The sequence below is a fragment of the Mesoplodon bidens genome (assembly GCF_964165515.1).
Source record: "Mesoplodon bidens genome assembly, chromosome: 20".
In the NCBI taxonomy this organism is placed as follows: domain Eukaryota; kingdom Metazoa; phylum Chordata; class Mammalia; order Artiodactyla; family Ziphiidae; genus Mesoplodon; species Mesoplodon bidens.
Genome location: NC_138181.1, coordinates 36879422 through 36900434, shown reverse-complemented (window position 1 = coordinate 36900434; position 21013 = coordinate 36879422). Strand labels below are relative to the sequence as shown.

At 38.0% G+C, this 21013-nt stretch overlaps 1 long non-coding RNA gene across 1 annotated transcript in view; it reads right to left on the bottom strand.

Moving 5' to 3' along the window:
- Nucleotides 1-20551, bottom strand: part of LOC308608224 — a 511187-nt gene extending 490636 nt beyond the window's left edge. The window contains exon 1 of the long non-coding RNA XR_014014110.1: nucleotides 20477-20551. This is a non-coding gene — a long non-coding RNA (uncharacterized lncRNA). The remainder of the gene's footprint in view (nucleotides 1-20476) is intronic.
- Between the last annotated feature and the right edge of the window lie 462 nt (nucleotides 20552-21013).

Below are 21013 nucleotides of genomic sequence, written 5' to 3'. Positions count from 1 at the left end.
TACACCTAAAGCAATTAGAGAAAGAAGAAAAAAAAAAAACCCAAAGTTAGCAGAAGGAAAGAAATCATAAAGGTCAGATCAGAAATAAATGAAAAACAAATGAAGGAAACGATTTCGAAGATCAATAAAACTAAAAGCTGGTTCTTTGAGAAGATAAACAAAATTGATAAACCATTAGCCAGACTCATCAAGAAAAAAAGGGAGAAGACTCAAATCAATAGAATTAGAAATGAAAAAGCAGAGGGCTTCCCTGGTGGCGCAGTGGTTGAGAGTCCGCCTGCCAATGCAGGGGACGCGGGTTCGTGCCCCGGTCCGGGAGGATCCCACATGTCACGGAGCGGCTGGGCCCATGAGCCATGGCTGCTGAGCCTGCGCGTCCGGAGCCTGTGCTCTGCAACGGGAGAGGCCACAGCAGTGAGAGGTCCATGTACCGCAAAAAAAAAAAAAAAAAAAAGAATTAGAAATGAAAAAGGAGAAGTAACAACTGACACTGCAGAAATACAAAGGATCATGAGTGATTACTGCAAGCAACTATATGCCAATAACATGGACAACCTGAAAGAAATGGACAAATACTTAAAAAAGCACAACCTTCTGAGACTGAACCAGGAAGAAATAGAAAATATAAACAGACCAATCACAAGCACTGAAATTGAAACTGTGATTAAAATTCTTCCAACAAACAAAAGCCCAGAACCAGATGGCTTCACAGGCATATTCTATCAAACATTAAGAGAAGAGCTAACACCTATCCTTCTCAAACTCTTCCAAAATATAACAGAGGGAGGAACTCCCAAACTCATTGTACAAGGTCATCATCACCCTGATACCAAAACCAGACAGATGTCGCAAAGAAAGAAAACTACAGGTCAATATAACTGATGAACATAGATGCAAAAATCCTCAACAAAATACTAGCAAACAGAATCCAACAACACATTTAAAGGATCATACACCATGATCAAGTGGGGTTTATTCCCAGGAATGCAAGGATTCTTCAATATATGCAAATAAATCAATGTGATACACCATATTAACAAATTGAAAGATAAAAACCATATGATCAACTCAATAGATGCAGAAAAAGCTTTTGACAAAATTCAACACCCATTTATGATAAAAACTCTCCAGAAAGTAAGCATAGAGGGAACTTACCTCAACATAATAAAGGCCGTATATGACAAACCCACAGCCAACATCGTCCTCAATGGTGAAAAACTGAAACCATATCCACTAAAATCAGGAACAAGACAAGGTTGCCCACTCTCACCACTATTATTCAACATAGTTTTGGAAGTTTTAGACACAGCAGTCAGAGAAAAAAAGGAATCCAAATCAGAAAAGAAGAAGTAAAACTGTCACTTTTTACAGATGACATGATGCTATAAATAGAGAATACTAAAGATTCTACCAGAAAACTACTAGAGCTAATCAATGAATGTGGTAATGTAGCAGGATACAAAATTAATGCACAGAAATCTCTTGCATTCCTATAAACTAATGATGAACAATCTGAAAGGGAAATTAAGGAAACACTCCCATTTACCATTGCAACAAAAGAATAAAATACCTAGGAATAAACCTACCTAAGGAGACAAAATACCTGTATGCAGAAAAGTATAAGACACTGATGAAAGAAACTTAAGATGACACAAACAGGTGGAAAGATATACCACGTTCTTGGTTTGGAAGAAACAACATTGTGAAAATGACTCTACTACCCAAAGCAATCTACAGATTCAGTGCAATCCCTATCAAACTACCAATGGCATTTTTCACAGAACTAGAACAAAAATTTTCACAATTTGTATGGAAACACAAAGGACCCCGAATAGCCAAAGCAATCTTGAGAAAGAAAAACAGAGCTGGAGGAATCAGGCTCCCTGACTTCAGACCATACTACAAAGCAACAGTAATCAAGACAGTATGGTACTGGCACAAAAACAGAAATATAGATCAATGGAACAGGATAGAAAGCCCAGAGATAAGCCCACGCATATATGGTCACCTTATCTTTTTTTTTTTTTTTTTTGCGGTACACGGGCCTCTCACTGTTGTGGCCTCTCCAGTTGCGGAGCACAGGCTCTGGACGCACAGGCTCAGCGGCCATGGCTCACGGGCCCAGCCGCTCCGCAGCATGTGGGATCTTCCCAGACTGGGGCACAAACCCATGTTCCCTGCATCCGCAGGCGGACTCTCAACCACTGCGCCACCAGGGAAGCCCACGGTCACCTTATCTTTGATAAAGGAGGCAAGAATACACAATGGAGAAAGGACAGCCTCTTCAATAAGTGGTGCTGGGAAAACGGGACAGCTACATGTAAAAGAATGAAATTAAACACTCCCTAACACCATACACAAAAATAAACTCAAAATGGATTAAGGACCTAAATGTAAGGCCAGACACTATAAAACTCTTAAAGGAAAACATAGGCAGACACCCTATGACATACATCACAGCAAGATCCTTTTAGACCCACCTCCTAGAGAAATGGAAATAAAAACAAAAATAAACAAATGGGACCTAATGAAACTTCAAAGCTTTTGCACAGCAAAGAAAACCATAAATAAGACGAAAAGACAACTCTCAGAATGGGAGAAAATATTTGCAAATGAAGCAACTGACAAAGGATTAATCTCCAAAATATACAAGCAGCTCATGCAGCTCCATATCAAAAAAACAAACAAACAATCCAAAAGTGGGAAGAAGACCTAAAGAGACATTTCTCCAAGGAAGATATACAGATTGCCAACAAACACATGAAAGGATGCTCAACATCATTAATCGTTAGAGAAATGCAAATCAAAACTACAATGAGGTATCACTTCACACCGGTCAGAATGGCCATTATCAAAATCTCTACAAACAATAAATGCTAGAGAGGGTGTGGAGAAAAGGGAACGCTCTTGCACTGCTGGTGGGAATGTATATTGGTACAGCCTCTATGGAGAACAGTATGGAACTAAAAATAGAGCTATCATATGACCCAGCAATCCCACTACTGGGCATATGCCCTGAGAAAACCATAATTCAAAAATTGTCATGTACTACGATGTTCATTGCAGCTCTATTTACAATAGCCAGGATATGGAAGCAACCTAAGTGTCCATCGACAGATGAATGGATAAAGAAGATGTGGCCCATATATACAATAGAATATTACTCAACCATAAAAAGAAATGAAATTGAGTTGTTTGTAGTGAGGTGGATGGACCTAGAGTGTCATACAGAATGAAGTAAGTCTGAAAGAGAAAAACAAATACCATATGCTAACACATATATATGAATCTAAAAAAAAAAAAAGCAGGTTCTGATGAACCTAGGGGCAGGACAGCAATAAAGGCGCAGACGTAGAGAATGAACTTGAGGAGACAGGGCGGGGGAAGGGTAAGCTGGGATGAAGTGAGAGGGTGGCATGGACATATATACACTACCAAATGTAAAATAGATAGCTAGTGGGAAGCAGCTGCATAGCACAAGGAGATCAGCTCGGTGCTTTGTGACCACCTAGAGGGGTGGGATAGGGAGGGTGGGAGGGAGATGCAAAAGAGAGGAGATATGGGGACATATGTATACATATAGCTGATTCACTTTGTTATAAAGCAGAAACTAACACACCATTGTAAAGCAATTATACTCCAATAAAGGTGTTAAAAAGGAATTAAAAAAATTATACTTCACCTATTCCCATGAGGACATGAAGTAGCTTACAAAATTAGGCATCAAGGAATAAAACCGAGCAGAGTCTGCTTGATGAATTTAATGGACTTAATGACTTTAATGAAACAGAAGGAAGAGATGCCGGGCTACACAGCACTTAAAACAACATCTGGGCAGTGATTGCTCAACTGTGTATGAGTTTAGCTCTTAATTTTCTTACTTAAAACAAAAAGGAAAAAGATGGGGTTATATATTTTTCACCATGGGCCAAAAGAAATTAACCTTCGCCAATATGTGTCATGATACCAGCAGTGTTTGAGAAAGGCCTGATTGGTAATTGTCTCCAGAGTGAGTTGGAGTGACTCACAGAAGTTAGAGGGAGCAAAGCCATCATCACTAGGGCCCTGCACCATTCTTGGCCACCAACACCCAAAGGACCAAAGTCATTTTATGGCGGTGGCAGTGATCCAACTGTAGGAGAAACTGCCTGGTATGAGTTGATCATTGGAGTCCCTAAATATTCTCTGAGAAGTAAGTGCTCCTAAAGGAAGGTGTGGCATTCTAGAGTTTTCACAAATTAAAGAAGACATCACTGAAACTGAAACCAGGAGCCATGCACTGAGCTTCATACTGACGTTTCCACAAATGCAATTAGAGTCCTTTTTCCTTCAACTCATCCCTTTTATCTCTGCCAAGGGGCATAACATTGATGTTGCTAAAGCTTTACACATGCTAGCGTTGATTATTTAGACAAGATAAGGAGATGGCTTATATGAATAATTTAACTTACCATAACGAATGGTATTGCTTTCGGAACACCCAAACTTCATTCAGAAAAATCACACAGTCTTAAAAGTGTTAAGAATCCTTTGGCGATCATTCACGGCGCCTTCTCCTTTTCATGTAACGCCACATCTAAATCATTATAATGGCTACTATTTTAAAATCTTTTGGAACAGAAGATGGCATACTCTCTAATTGATAGTAGCCTTAGACATTATAAAATATATCCAGTTTACAGATTGCTGTTTTTATGGAGAAAGATGACTAAAGGTCGACTCTCTGTAATATAGAATAAAGGAACCAATGCAAAAAAAAGAAAAAGTTTAAAAATGCAATTATGTTTGTTTTAAAACAAATTAAATAAGATAAGATAGTAAATTCCCTAACACTGTTCCTCAGTTGCTATGTTCCTTTTTCAAATGACAAAAACATTGTGATACATCTTCTTGTGTGACCACTTAGAAAAGACTGTTTTATAAAAGCATGTGGTTAAGAAATATACATGATTTTAACAAGAGGTAATGACAACCGACTTCATCTCATTTATCACTATCTTCTGTGTAATACAGAAAAAAACAAAATTTAAAATCTATTCAAGAAAACATGAACAACTAAATAATTACAATGAAATATCAGCACAGTAAGTCAGTGTGCTTTCAGCTGCTTCCACCAGTTGTTATAAGTTCTGAGTAATAATTCAATCAACATTGTTCATGCACAGATATTTGCTGATTCTCTCATCATAATATAGATGATACAGTTCTGCTCCCTGGGTTAACATGTAACAATCCTCCAAGTTGCTGGCTTCTATACCGTGGATCTCAAAACTTATTGGAGACATTATGACATGTTTGGGGCTCCTTTGAAACAAAAGGTACCCATTTGTTCATTCTACATTCATAGGCTGTGCTACAGTATCAGTGCAGAAGGTTTTACAAGACTGACAACTGTATGAAATGCCACTGTACAATGAAAAAAAAAAAGGGCTGAATTCAAAGAAATATGAACATTATAACTAAAAGCCATGTTTCCTTTCAATCAAATAATAAGATCTAACAATCTTTTGAGACTCTCCAAACAATGGACTAATTCTTTGATTCTGTCAGATTAAATTAAAAATAAGTTACAAAGTAAGATTCTTTTTACTTTCTTTCATATGCTTTTTCTTTGTTAGCTTGTATCCTTTGCTCATCAGTTTTGCTCATTTCTTTAAAATGGAGACAACCAATGGAAAATGCACTAGAAAAGGTCACTGAAATAAATGCATAAATGTACAATTTTGGGAACATTGTTACAGTAGCACTATAGTATATTCACAAATATGTAGCTTGGCATCTTTAAAAGCATACTGTCAAATTGACCTATCTGAGTCAAACTGAGACATTATTGACAATAAAGCTAATAAGCATTTAGACATTTTTAAACTATCTATTGTTCCTTTGATAATTTACGACCGCTTCATTGTAAGCATCATGATCTATAATTCTCTAAAAGTATAAGGCCACTTTCATTACCAAGAGGATTGTACTGACTTGTCTATGACTTACAAATGGCAAAAATGTAGCACTTTTGATTTCTAAAAACTCCAGGGGTCTTGGATATTGATGCAGAGCAAAGTAAGTTCATAACTAGCTTCAAGGTGTCAGAACTGCTAACATCACTCTAGCATCTCAGTGCTGTCCAAATAGCATAAGAAATCACTAAATCCTAATCTTATCAAACGACAGTTTTGTGGGGACTCAAGTTCAGTTCTCAAAAGTTTAAGCCAAGAAGTTCCCTTTCCGTGAAAGATAATTTACCAACACCCATAAAACACCAATTCTTCTCTCCAACCACTCAGAAATGAATTTACTTGTAAATGAATTTACTTGTGTATTTGCTGTAAGAGAGTGCCTATGGATTTATACTCGCAACAAATATATATAAAACACTTATTATGCCCGATATTCATATGTAAATGCGTATATATATACTATTGGTCATATTTAGATTTTAAGTCCTTAATAGGTGGATACCCTACACTATACACACTGTATTTAATGTGTGACATGTAAAAACAGTTAAGTCTCAGAGATGGCTAAGAACAAATGAGCTCTGACAATAAGTACAGCAGACCTACTGTCACAGTTCTGTGTTTCACCAGGCGCCCATATTGAGTCTACTTCCAAGTTGTAGAAGATAAAGCTGGCATCATGTACGCACACATTTTTAAAACTTACAAGTATTACAACCCCACAGAAATAATGCAACCTGTCAATATTTTTTGCTAAGAATAGGGCCCCACTATATTTTATATTTTAATGAAACAGATATTTTCCAACTAATGTCTTCTCTCTGCCAGCCCTTATCCTCATAATGTGTCTAATAAAAACTGGCATTTAGGTGCAGATTGTACTACATTATGCAGAAGATACCCAGATGAGTGCATCAGATGTTTTACAATTCCAAGGGTAAATTTACTGATAAAACTGTATGATGTGAACTAACCTGACTCCCATCAATAACAGCAGATTCTATGAGTTTTCTGACGAGCTAACCTGTTACTCCTTAAGGCGCAATCAAACACGATTGTCGTAACATTAAAACAATGGGCCTCGGTTAAAAGGCTCAGAAATTTTCTTTTCCACAAACTTAGAAAAGGCTTGGTTTAAATTGAGTGTTTTAACCGCATGTACATTTTTCTTAAAACCTCTTCTTCAATAATGTTTGCGCCAAAGTGTACTTACTATGCCATCTTCAGGACATTTTTAGAAAACAGCTCAAGGCAGGGAGTTAGAATATAATATCCTTGATAGGGTTTTTTAAGAATTATTTAAAAGATATAGAAATTTTTGTATATATACATATATTTTTAATTATAAAATCTGTTGGTTAAAATTCTATTGTAAAGCAAATAAACTTTATGTGGCAATGTAAACGTATGAAAAATTTGACATGTAAATGTGTACACATATATACATACATACATACATATTTAAAGTACTTTACACTTTCCAAAGAACTTACATATCATCTTATTTCATATTTACAGCATATCTAGTATAATCCTTTTTCAAATGAGAAAATTCAGGTATTGACATAAATTAGTTTGTCCAAAGTTTCAAACTTTTTGAACCGTGTAGCCAAGATTCAAGCCTACATCTTTGTACTCCAAGAAGAGAATTGTTTCCCCTAGCATAATGATTATTATCTTTATAATCAATGAAAAAATTACACATAACTCCTAATTATTCTTGTTCAATCATTTTTAAAAACATCTGTAATGAAAGTTGGGGTAATTCCTGCATAGGATGGTCATATATCACCAACAAATCAGACATTTATATCCAGCTCTATTCTTTCATAATTCCTGAACTTGAAGAAATCTATAGGAAAACAAGGAAATATCTGACTAGTAGAAAATTTTAGGAGAATTATACAAATCAGTTCACATATTGCTTATATGATAAACCAGAATATACAAATACAAATTTGCTTTTCTTGTACCTCTAAGATATTCTAGAGAGAACCAACACGATGCTTTAATGTCATTTTGGGTAACGATATGTCCTGGTTTACTTGGGACGGTAGTGATTCCTAGTAGAATGCCTTTTTAAACATTCAGATGTGTACAACTTGGACAATATATGAAGTGATCAACTGAAGATGGATTATGAAGTAGAGCGGCACACCTAATCAATGGTCCTAATTACAACGTGAAGGTGGAAAGCAAGATGACAGCACCATGAAAGTCTTCCCCTCGTTAGTGATCTATCCATTCTAAATGCATCCTGGAAGTAGGCTTAGAACCAGAAGACATACAGTCCGATTCTAGTGTTGTCTTTTATAAAGTTGGTGAATTTGTGCCTATCCCTGAAATTCTCTAAGTCTCTGTTTCCTTGTACCAGGATAATAATACCTCCTCCCCAAGGTGTGTGTAAGGACTAAATAAAACAACCACATGAAATCAACTAGAACTCTGCCCAGCACCAGGACTGTAGGAATCAACATCTGTTATACATCTGTACATCTCTGAGGATTAGAGAGATGGCCTGGACATAAGCGATATCAAACAGATGCTTTTATTGAATGAATTTTAAAGGACAGGGAAGCCATTACCTTTACAAGAGGAGATTTTTTACATATAGCCTAATCAAATTCATCTATTTTTTGAAGATTAACAATTCTCACAAATAAACCAACAAAATATGTCTTTCCCTGATATGAAAGAAATGCCAAAACCCACTGGATGCTAATGGACTTCAGACATCACCGACTCATGGACTTTTCTAATGAGAATACCTCTTCCTAGAGATAAGGTTCCTAAATGTATGAGTTACAAGCCCAGTTTGCAAGCCTGATGGAAGCTATGACACTACTTCTAAAAACAAATAAATTATATATAACAAATAAATTATATATGTGTATATACATATATTTATACATATGTACAATACACACTTATGCACAACCATACATACAGTTTCAAGAGGTTTATGAAAAACTCTAAAACCTATCTCATGGATTTTTGGTTAAGAATTCCTAAACTCAAGCAATGGCTTGTTCTTAACACATGTATTATTATAGATATTAAACAACTGAGATGGCTGTTTAATGAAGTAATATTTAGTCTTGCTACACGGCTCTCTGCTGATGTTTTTCTACTCTGTTCCATGCCAGTGCATTCTATTACATTCTATTCTGTACTATACTATGCTGTTTTAAAAAAATAATAAGAGCTGGTTTAACCAACTATATTGATTTCAGATTTCACGGTCAAATTGAAAACTATTGCTGCAGGTATGGCAGCAGTGGGCTCGGTACCATGAAGGCAAGATACTGCTTAGCTGCTGGTTAATGACCTATAGGAGACAGACTTTGAAAGGAAAAGGGTAGACAAATGGCACTAAAGGATCTGAGGAAAGCACAGCCTCAGGCTCCTCCCTGTCTGTGGACAGACCTCTGGTAGACTTCAGAGAGGAAGCATCCCCTACAAAGCCACTCTTGGTGTTTATTTTAAGTAGACTATTTAATTTGTATTTGCACAAAAATGAATGGTGGGTGAGGGAAACATGAGCCCTGGATGGTGCTACACGTTCTTAAAATAAAGCAATCTTGACACACCGTACTGAAGGAAAAATATTTTCTTAGCAAAAAGCCCAAATAAAATAAATGGGAAATGAAAGCATTTTCAAAAGTAAGTTTGTGCGTTTATTTACACTGACCTTGTTTCCAAAAGAATTTGAGAGGACTTCAAAGGAAATCTAGGATTTGTTTTTTCAAATTAATTTGGAATTCGGTGCATTAGCAATGAAACACTGAGAAAGGTAGAAGAGTTGGTTCAATAAGAATACTCCGCTATGCACAAGAACCATGGATTGCTGAGTTCAAGGTCCCTAGACACTGTCAAGCAGGTTCTAATTGTGATGAGTGCAACCTGTATCATCAGAGCTGCTAACCTTCTGAATGAAAGCCACACTGGGTGATCTTCGCTGCTATTGGTTGTTTTGAGCAAAGACTAATCCATTAAAGGGTTACACAAGGAATACTTGCAGTTAGATTCACATTTCAATTTAGAAACAGAGACTGGGGGCTTCCCTGGTGGCGCAGTGGTTGAGACTCCGCCTGCCGATGCAGGGGACACGGGTTCGAGCCCTGGTCTGGGAAGATCCCACATGCCATGGAGCAACTGAGCCCACGTGCCACAACTACTGAAGCCCACGTGCCTAGAGCCCGTGCTCCACAAGAGAAGACACCGCAGTGAGAAGCCCACGCACTGCAACGAAGAGTAGCCCCACTCACCGCAACTAGAGAAAGCCCGCACACAGCAACGAAGACCAAACACAACCAAAAATAAATAAATTAATTTTTAAAAAAAGGTGATAGGTGCTACAAGAAAAAAAAAAATAGACCAGTGAAAGGAAGAGGAAAGCAGCATTGGGGAGAACACAAGTAGCACTGGAAAAATGGCGCAGGGGCAAAAAATAATGGTGTAAAACAGATGCAGAGAAAATAGGTTTCTCAGAAGTTTTGCCACCTAGATGATTCAGGTCTTTTTGATGTACCTATATTACCAATCCAGCTGCCCAGTTTTTCTGGCAAATTATAGTCTGTGGTGAGTTTTAAATAAGTGAGCTTACTCTGTTTTAAAAACAACTGTGATGTCTAAATTTCATCCAAAAAAAAAAACAAACCCTCCAGTAAGCATTATTTTAATGTATCAAAGAATAGGCTATGTTAAAAGCAATTTGAGAGAGTTTATGAATGTTACTTTGGGCAAGAACATTAGTACTATTTTCTGATAACCTTAGGTATCAAAGCATTATGACACAGGTCATAGTTATTGTTTTTTTAATTTATATGGAAATACAAAGGATCTAGAATAGTCGAAACAATTTTGTTTGGCTTTTTAATTTGTTTGTTTGTTTTCTGGCTGCACTGTACAGCAGGTGGGATTTTAGTTCCCCGACCAGGGATTGAACCTGTGCCCCCTTCAGTGGAAGCAAGGAGTCCCAACCACTGGACCACTAGGGAAGTCCTAGATCATAGTTTATGAAAAGCTACATAATACTTAGCTTATTATTAAGCTCTATGCAGCTCCGTGAAAGTATCTAGTCACTAGAAAATGGTTTAAATAAATGTCTACAGATATAACCGATGAGTTTGTATCTTGTGCTTTAGATTGGGAAATTTAATAAGTTCTGACCATCAGCTCTACTACAAAAAGAAAATACTTCTGAAGAAACGGTCCATCATTCTTTGAAAATTACATAATTTGGATTACTAACCTATCTGTATCATTTGATTGTATAGATTTAGTCCTAATCTTTGCATTTGTTTTATATAAGCAAACAGGACTATTTGGAGTAGCCCACCAGTTGTAACCTTAAAAGCACAAAGGACATTTCATTGCTCACATCCATAATTCTCAAAAATATTCCTGAGAGCCACTATATTCAAAGGGGCTAGGATATCATATATTATAAATACTAGAGTCTAGAGGGAAAGACATAAACATTTTTTCATTCGAGAGTTGAGTTGGAAAGCACCAGAGAGAAGGCACGTACAGGGTCTGCCTGGGCATGTGTATGTGTGCTCACGTAGAACACGGACCTATTAATCAAATTCATACCAATTCATCATTCGGTTCTTTTTTTTTTTTTTTTTTTTTTTTTGCGGTACGCGGGCCTCTCACTGTTGTGGCCTCTCCCGTTGCGGAGCACAGGCTCCGGACGCACAGGCTCAGCAGCCATGGCTCACGGGCCCAGCTGCTCCGCGGCATCTGGGATCTTCCCGGACCGGGGCACGAACCCGTGTCCCCTGCATCAGCAGGCGGACTCTCAACCCCTGTGCCTCCTGGGAATCCCTAGGTTCTTTTTTAAACCATTTTTCATTTGATCTATTATAGAAGAATGGTTTTCTAACACTTAGCATTCTGGCAGTTTACGTGAATATATGTCTGTAAAATCTCTACAACTAAACAGGATTTTATCTGCAATGTGTCCTTTACGAGGCTGCTGCCCTTGAGAGTTCTTCTCCTCAAACTCAGTTGTCCTCTTGAGACCTGAGCTCAGCCCCAGGCCCACTGTGGGTGCCTCGGCCATCTCTCAGAGTTTCAGGATTCCAGCTTCTGCCATTTGATTCCAAGGCTTATTCTTGTGCTTCTTTCTCCTTGATTATGACAAGGAGACCTTACACATGGCACGTGTCAAGTAAGAAGTGCATACACATATTCACTCTGCAGAAAACCTGTTTGGCTGACTAGGGCTGAGAGAATGCTATTTATTCCCCAAACCTCATTTCCTTTTCCTTTAGGCAAGCAGCTAGATTATATTTCCAAGCCTCACTGACAGGCACATAGAGCCACATGACTGAGTCTCTGCCAAAGGCACGTGGGCAGAAGTGGTGTATGCCATGTCCAGATCTCCCAGCTTTGCTCCCTATTCCTTTATCCATGGAAAACTTAAGGCTTTAAGAACCACTAGCTACATAGCACAGGGAGATCAGCTCGGTGCTTTGTGACCACCTAGAGGGGTGGGATAGGGAGGGAGGGAGGGAGGGAGACGCAAGAGGGAGGGGATATGGAGACATATGTACACGTATAGCTGATTCACTTTCTTATACAGCAGAAACTAACACAACATTGTAAAGTAATTATACTCCAATAAAGTTGTTAAAAAAAAAAAAACACTAGCTAAAGGTGCCTGGTCCCCTAATGCTTGCACAGAGCACCTCTGACACACTCCACTGTGACCTAAATCAACAGACCAGAATGTTTGTGAGAAACACACCCTTACTTGACAAGCCACTGAAACGCTGGGTTGTTTATTTCAGCAGCATGTGTCATTTACCATCTTTAAGACAGTTTCTGAGGATGGATGGGCTGGGATGCTATTGTACATTGTTTTCACATATCTTAGTGAGCCCACTGTCCTCGATAAGAGACTGAGAGCATGGACACTATGATTTTATAAACAAGTAACAGTTCATGAGAGATAAGGGCTCAGAGGACAGGAAAGACGCCCAGAAAAGGAGATATCTCAAATTGTAAAAGACGGGTATCATACATAAATGCCAAGTCCTGAATAAGACCCTAGAGAACATCTTGTTTTTCCTAGTTTCTTTACAAAAATGGAAATGGATGTCCCATGGCTTCTGTTTGTTTGTTTTTACTTGGAGTATTGTTGATTTACAATATTATGTTAGTTTCAGGTGCACAGCATAGTGGATTCAGTATTTTTGTAGATTATACCCCATTATAGGTTATTACAAGATAATGGCCATAGTTCCCTGTGCTATACAGTATATCCTGTTGCTTATCTATTTTATATATAGTAGTTTCTATCTGCTAATCCCATGCCCCAAATTTGCCCCTCCTTCCCCCCCCTTGGTAGTTTGTTTTCTATGTCTCTGAGTCTGTTTCTGTTTTGCATATACATTCCATGGTTTTGAATGAATGCCCTAAAGTCGCATAAACAGTTGGAAGCAGAGCTAGAACAATAACCTTGATCAATCGTTACATACCGTTATCCTAGAAGACTACAGAAACTCCAGGATACTTCTGTAACCTTTATTTTCCTGAGAAATTTAATGGAACTCAAGCCTGCAAAGAACTGGGGAGGAAGTGAGAATCCAGTAAGGATTCTTAGAGTTTAAAGAACATACTCAAAATTGCCAGCTGCATTTTCCCTCTTCTCCTTCAAAAATTCCCCAATTACTCCATCTAGGGCAAATCCTGTCACCAGTGTGTCCATCCTGGGGATGCTGGGAAGGACCTGGATGTCTAGAGCGCTCGGCTGCTTTCCATACTCTGAGAGCAACTTAATCCATTTACCCAAGTGTGTGATATAAATATCAGTCTTCTCCATACCTGCCACAACAAGAAAAGGAATTGGAGTAGGCACCGCTCTAGAGAAAACCTGATGCCTTGGCAGAATGACATTTGGAGCTGTGTGTACCGCAAGAACCCTATCTGATTAGGAGAAAGAAGGTGGAGGTGAAATCTATTTCTTTCAGTGGATTCAGTAACTAGAAGCTTGTGCCTCCCTAACCAGTAAGGGACCTCAGCCTTGGAAGCAATGACTTATCAGCAAAGCACATTGACATTTACAGTTAATCTAAGTGCCAACTATTCCCATGTATATTTTAATCCAGGGTTTGGCAAACTACGTCCCACAAACCAAAGCCAGTTCACCACTTGTTTGTATAAGCAGAGTGTTATTAGAACACACACAGGCCTGTTCGTTTATGTGTGGTTGGTGGCAGATTTCTCACCACTACAGCGGAGTTAAGTACTTGGGACACAGACCATATGGCCTGCAAAGCCTAAAGTATCTACTAACTGGCTCTTTCTAGAGGAAACTTGCCAGCCTCTGTTTTAATCCATCAAGATCTAAGTTCTCAATTTCATATTTATATTTCTAGGTCATTGCAAATTTAACAATCTCTGTTTGGGGCTTTAGTCTCAACAGCAATATAGAATTTAAATAAAGACAATATTTTCAAAATTTAATTCTGTGAGGAAAATCTCACAGGAACAGAACATTTTCCTGGGGTGCCTCATGATATTTTCTGACCCTTACGTTTCAGAACAAATCATCACTACCGTATTGAATAGGCAGAAGACAGATGAAAAGTAGGAGAAATCAATTTGAGATTATGAAGAAAGTGATAAATTGGAAGAAAAAAAAGGTTTTAACTATTAGAAATGAATGTCAAGTTGAGTCATTGATCTCTAGCCAACTGACACTCTACTTTTTAAAACCCTTGTTTTAATGTCTTTTTATGCAAAGTAAGAAAAAGGGATTTCCCCCCCGCAGACTAAATAATATACTTTGTGAAAGTACTGCCTCAGTTTAACCCCATAAAACAGGATGGACAACCTACAAAAGCCCAGCTAGCTTTTCAAAATAAACCACAACACATTTTTTATCTATTGGTGTTAATACCTCAATAAATTTTGTGGGTTTTTTTTTTTGCTTTTGTTTGTTTTGATTTTCACTTTTACCTGGATTAAGACAACTATTATTTTTTGAATTAAGAAGTGTTTTAATTCCCTCAGGTCACTGGAGGCAGGGGAAGTATGAATCCCTCTCTACATCACTTCTGTATACAGTCCTTGGTGTAAAAAGAAATGCAATACAGTTTTGTTGATTGAATGGTTCAATTAATAAATGATTCAGATAATGAATAAACATTTATTTTGTACCTTAATTCATGATTTTTCTGAACTTGATAAAGTTCCATTTTAACTCTGTAATTTTTAGTGCTGAATTTTTTTAAAAATATGATCATGTACAGTAGAAAAGGTGCTAAAAATAGCTTGCTATTCAAAACTGTCAAGTTAGTTATACTTACTTGCATTTTTTTACTGAACTGATATCCAAATTTTACTGGGCTTGCGTCCCTAGTACTGGCACATGAATTTCACATTCCGATATTCTCCTACACACTTATGTATGATATATTCACATATCACTTTTGATTATGCAAAAAAACCCCTGATGAACTGCATTTGGTAGTTCACTAACAATGAGATCATTCTATGAAATGGAAGAAAATATCTGAAAACCATATCTTATAAGAGGTTAATATCCAAAATATATAAGAAACTACAACTCAAAAGCCAAAAACACCACCAATAACCCAATTTAAAAATGGGCTAAGGAGTTGAATTGACATTTTTCTGAAGAAGACACACAAATGGCCAACAGGTATATGAAAACATGCTCAGCTTCACAAATCGTCAGGGAAATGCAAACCCAAATCACAAGATATCACCTCATACCTGTCAGAATGGCTATTATCAAAAAACAAGACAAGCGTTGGTGAGGGTATGGAGAAACTGGAACCCTTGCACACTGTTGGCAGGAATGCAAAAAGGTACAGCTGCTACTGAAAACAGTATGGAAGCTTCTCAAAAAATTTAAAATAGAACTAACAGCAATCCTACTTCAAGGTATTTATCCAAAAGAATTGAAATTGGGATCTCAGATAGATATTTACACTTCCATGTTTATTGCAGCACTATTCACAGTAATCAAGATTTGGAAACAACCTAAATGTCCATCAACACATGAATGAATAAAGAAAATGTGGTATGACAAACAATAGAACACTATTCAGTCTTTAAAAAAAAAAAAAAGGAACTTCTGCAATATGCAACAGGATGGGTAAACCTTGGGGACATGATGCTGAGTGAAATAAGCAAGTCACAGAAAGACAAATACTGCATGATTCCACTTTTATAAGCTATCAAAAATCAGCAAATTCATAGAATCAGAGTGGGATGGTGGTTGCCAGGTGCTGGGGGCAGGGGAGAGGGGAAGGAAGAAAATGGAAATTACCAGTCAGTTGGCATAAAGTTTCAGTTAAGCAAGAAAACTAAGTTCCAGGGATCTGCTGTACCACATTATGCCTCGAATCAACAACAGTGTAATACACACTTAAAAAATGTAAGAGGGCAGATCTCATGTGAAGTGTTCTTGTCATAATAAAATAAAAAAATTTTAAAAACAACTAGACCACTTAGTATGTTCTACTCTTGCTTTTAAAAATTATCTAAACTTAAAAAAGAGAAAGAAAACAAAACTCCTAAAAAGTATAATAGCATAGTAGATAGATTTGTATAAACAAGCTAGATTTTTCTCTCCCACATTCTCAAAATACTTGATAAGAGGGCACTGGGAGTGGTTACCTTCAGAATTTCTCTAGAAAAATCTTAAAGTTACCAATATATTTTAATTAGGCTTTATGTTTATGTGCGTGACTTGTGGGTAGTTGACAGATACTGTGGGGCAGGAGGAAATCAGCCCACCTCCAGCCACCCCTAGATGTTGCCCTGTAGGTAATGAATTATAGTTATCTTGTTTTTATTTCCCCCCCCACTGGAAAAGAATACATATGTTTTAGCATTTACAAGTGGGCAATAAACAAAATTTTTAAAGTATGTTTTGTGCTAGAATTCAGATATTGAGAAACTAATTTTGCTGAATCCTCAGTGACTGGTAAGCAAATCAAGCTCTACTGCCCCGAGACAAACTTTCTATTTCCAAGGATTATCATCTCTTCCTTCATCTCTCTCTCTCTCTCTCTCTCTGTCTCTGTCTCTCTCTCTCTCTCTCTCTCTCTCATACTCTCAAGAAAATTCTATTTGTAAAAGCTAAAGGGAACCTGTTTTAGCTTTATTGATGTCACACTGAATTATCACAGAGTTACTTTCTTAATTGTAGTATTTGATAAATATGCTGCTTTCCTCCCAGAGTCAATAATATAATGAAAAATGTTTATACAGCACTGAAGTATATATTAAAGGTTGCTTAAGGACAATGGAGAAGTATATTACTTAAATATATATCATAAAGATGCTAACGCAATCAAATGGGAACCTAATTTAATTGAGTTATTGATTTGAAAAGCAATTTTCTATCAGAAACTGCCATTATTCAAAAACTAATTTTACGCCTTTAAGGAACTTCTCCTACCATTTTCTTTCCTAAGAGGTTGATGGCTAGCAAAGGCAGAAATGAACTGTCACTACTGCTGAGACCATATTTGTTCAAACAATGTTTTGTTACATCTGATAAAAGGCTGTAGCGGAAGAGATTTCTATTAACTTCAAAAAGTGTCACTTTTTCCTAACAAAGACACCAGAACCACCAATTAGTCCCTCCAAATATGGTCAGTGTGCTACAAGGGAGTTCTCTAAGTACGTAAGCAGGGAAGAGGCTTACCAGGGGGGAGGCAGTTAAGAAATCTACCTGGGAATACTTAGCATGCAGGTTTCCGACATCGGGGGTTTAGAGTCTGGATAACAAGCCTGACAGGACAGCAAATCATGGTCTATAGATTATTTACTCAGTGTGTGATCACTAGCTTTATAGCAAAAGAGGGAAAAAAGCAGAAGTCTGAAGTTTAGCTAAAGTTGAGAAGAGAAAAGTGAGCCAAAGAGCTATTCCTGCTTTCAAAAAAAGCAAAGCATGCAGCCACCACGGTGGCAAAGGCTTAGAATCTGTGGGGCTGGAGGGAAGATCTGAAGCCTTTTGAACAGCAAATGGCCCTGAGCAGTATTCCACGTATTTGCCTAACCAATGGAAAGCTGGAGAACAGTTAATATTGGGCATTTTTCTGACAGTGTGATGAGTTTGCAAAGTCAAAGCTCTTTGGCAGGTATGGCTCTTTGGGGGAGGAATTTGGGGCAACCCGGGTGCTGTTTTTACCCTATAAATCCTATTCTCAACCACAGAGGCAAACGAGGGGAAAAATGGTCATTTTCCTGATCACGGCATTTAAAAGAAAATGGGAATGGGGGCAGCTCATTCTTCCAAAGTCCTTTGTCGGAGAAGCAAAGAGAAAAGTCTGTTGAAATACATCTAGTACAAAGGAATTCATCCAGGTCATTTCTGAAACACGGATCATGAGTTTGTAACAATGTCTAAGAAAACTGTCTAGCACATTAATATGCTGTTAATGGAACTTGAGAATTTAAAAAGCATTTTAAATTATATGGCCATCCCAAAGATTAAATAATCACTGTTTACTCTGTCCTCGTTATGAAATATCATGCCAAGACTTAAATAATCCCCAGCTAGGCAAAGCAGAACCAAACATTGCCCAGAACAGTTAAAGCAGACATTTCAAATGCCACGTATTCTTCAACTTTTGTGTTTTTGAACTTTTCATCCGTGGTCCCAATGCTATATTTTCACAGTAGAAAAGCATGGAAATGTTCACCAAGTCACGGTAGTGGTGTTATTAAATGTTCATAGCATATATTTCCCTAGATCCCTTTGATGCTGCTGTTTGAAAGGTTATGGTAGCCCCCCAGATGTATAATGCTAGAGTTTTCTGCATTCATTTCATATGCTAAAATAAAAGAATTAAAAAAAAGCAAAGGGTGGACTGTAAAAAATAAATAAACTTTAAGTCTAACCTTAGGACTCTTTATGTGTGTAGCAACCATTAAGCTTTTTTTTTTCCGACTAAATAGAAAATGACTACTTTATATTCAGCAGCCAAAATTGCGACACCATTCCAATCACAGTGTAAAATGCACCAGTTATATCCAACTGGTGATTTTCACATACATACACACACACATTTTAAAAGTATCTCTGCACTTTCTCCAGAAATACGAGGCTCTGTCTTAAATAGCATTTATAAAAGATGAAGGATAAGTATCAAAGTATAAATACCACAGATATGAAATGTATCTAGTGTGCCTATGCAGGAGAAAATGTTACTAAGTGAAATGTTAGAAAGGAAATTTTCATTACGTTCTAATATGCTAACATGGCTTCTAAACCATCATTTGCTTGTTTTTCTTAGAAGGTATATTCACACTCACGGTCCTAAGTCAGTTTCTTGGCACTGATAAATTAATTAAGCAAGGAGGCCATCAGATGCAGGTGGCTTTAATGTCACGGCAACCATGTGAGCAAACCCAACGCTAAGCCTGCAAATGCCTCAAGGTTCAGAAATCAAGACACCAAGGACACACAGTCACAAACAGCCAACGAGGCTTTACACTATAGCCAACACCAATGACACGCAGTCACAAACAGCCAACGAGGCTTTACACTATAGCCAACACCAAGGACACGCAGTCACAAACAGCCAGCGAGCCTTTACACTATAGCCAACACCAAGGACACGCAGTCACAAACAGCCAGCGAGCCTTTACACTATAGCCAACACCAAGGACACGCAGTCACAAACAGCCAACGAGGTTTTACACTATAGCCAATCATTTTCTTACTTAGCTTCCACCTTTTCTCTATAAACGTCTCCTCTCCAGCTCCTGTGGATGGAGCGTTCCTAATCACTTCCAGTCTGGCAATGCCTGATTCGAATAGCTTTTTGCTCAAATAAACTCTTAAAATTTTTATTACGCCCCAGTTTATCTTCTAACAGTTCTGGTGCCAGAAGAGGAAACCAAACATTCTCCCGATACCCCCCAGGGGCAAAGAGCAACCACTCGCAGGTACTCTGAGCCCCTGAGGCCACCGTTTCCTTGCCACCTTCCACGGTCATGGGCAGGGCCCTCTCAGATCCTAGATCTGAGCTTTAGCATCATGAACTTTCACTTTCAGGCTTGGAGCATTTCTTTTTCCAGACTGGGTCCAGAAACCTGCTAGAGTGGGACTGGGTCTGATTTAGAAACCAGACTGTGTCCAACGTAGAAACCGGACTAGGTCCAGGGTTGGACTGGATCTGACTTAAGCTGAACCGGATCCAGGATGGGGCTTCAGGTGAATAAAATTTGTTTTAAGGTTGAACAGGTATGTTAACCTCAGCAAAGATCATCTCGAATTACAGTGGCCACAGTAGAGAAATTTTAACCTAGGTAAACGTATCCAGTTAGGAGAAGCCCTAGAAAAAAAGGGGGGGTCTCAGACAGGCCCTCACCAGAAAGGGTAGAGGGAACATTATTTTTCTCCTCTACAGTTTCTGGGGACCTGGATGAGACCCGCTGGGACACCCCCGCTTGCTCCAGAGCCTGCAGATGGGATCCCGGGGAAACTGGCAAAGCCGGCAAAGGGTGAGGGTTCTTACCAAAATCAGCCCTCCCGGACCTCTGCTGTGGGGCCTGGTCGAGAGCAAGGTACAATCTCATGCTGTGCCTTCCTTTCCAAACCTAGATGGGAAGGAAAAAATAGTTGTGAGAATGAGATCTTTGAACCGTGACTTAGCTTTTAGGTGCGCATTGGTTGGGAACCTTTCCCTCCCAGGGACAGCTCTACCTGTTTTTTCAAGTTCACGTGATCTAGTATTAATCTTCAGTAGATAAAAGATATTGAAGTTTGTGGGTTTAATTAAAATAGGCATGTCTTCCAAGTTATCAGCCTTAAATTTAACATAGACATGCAACTTTTATTCTGCCTGGATTGGCTAGTCAAATAACTTATCTCTGTTACAAAATTTGTCAGAAAAATAACTCAAGATGATTTCTGGCTGTTTAATGTCTTATGAAATTTTCATGAGTAATCTAAACATGACTGTTATGAACAAATGCAGTAAATAGATGTTAATAAAAGTTTATAAATGAACTTTTCGATGATGATGAAGTTTTATAAAATATGCATACTTAAA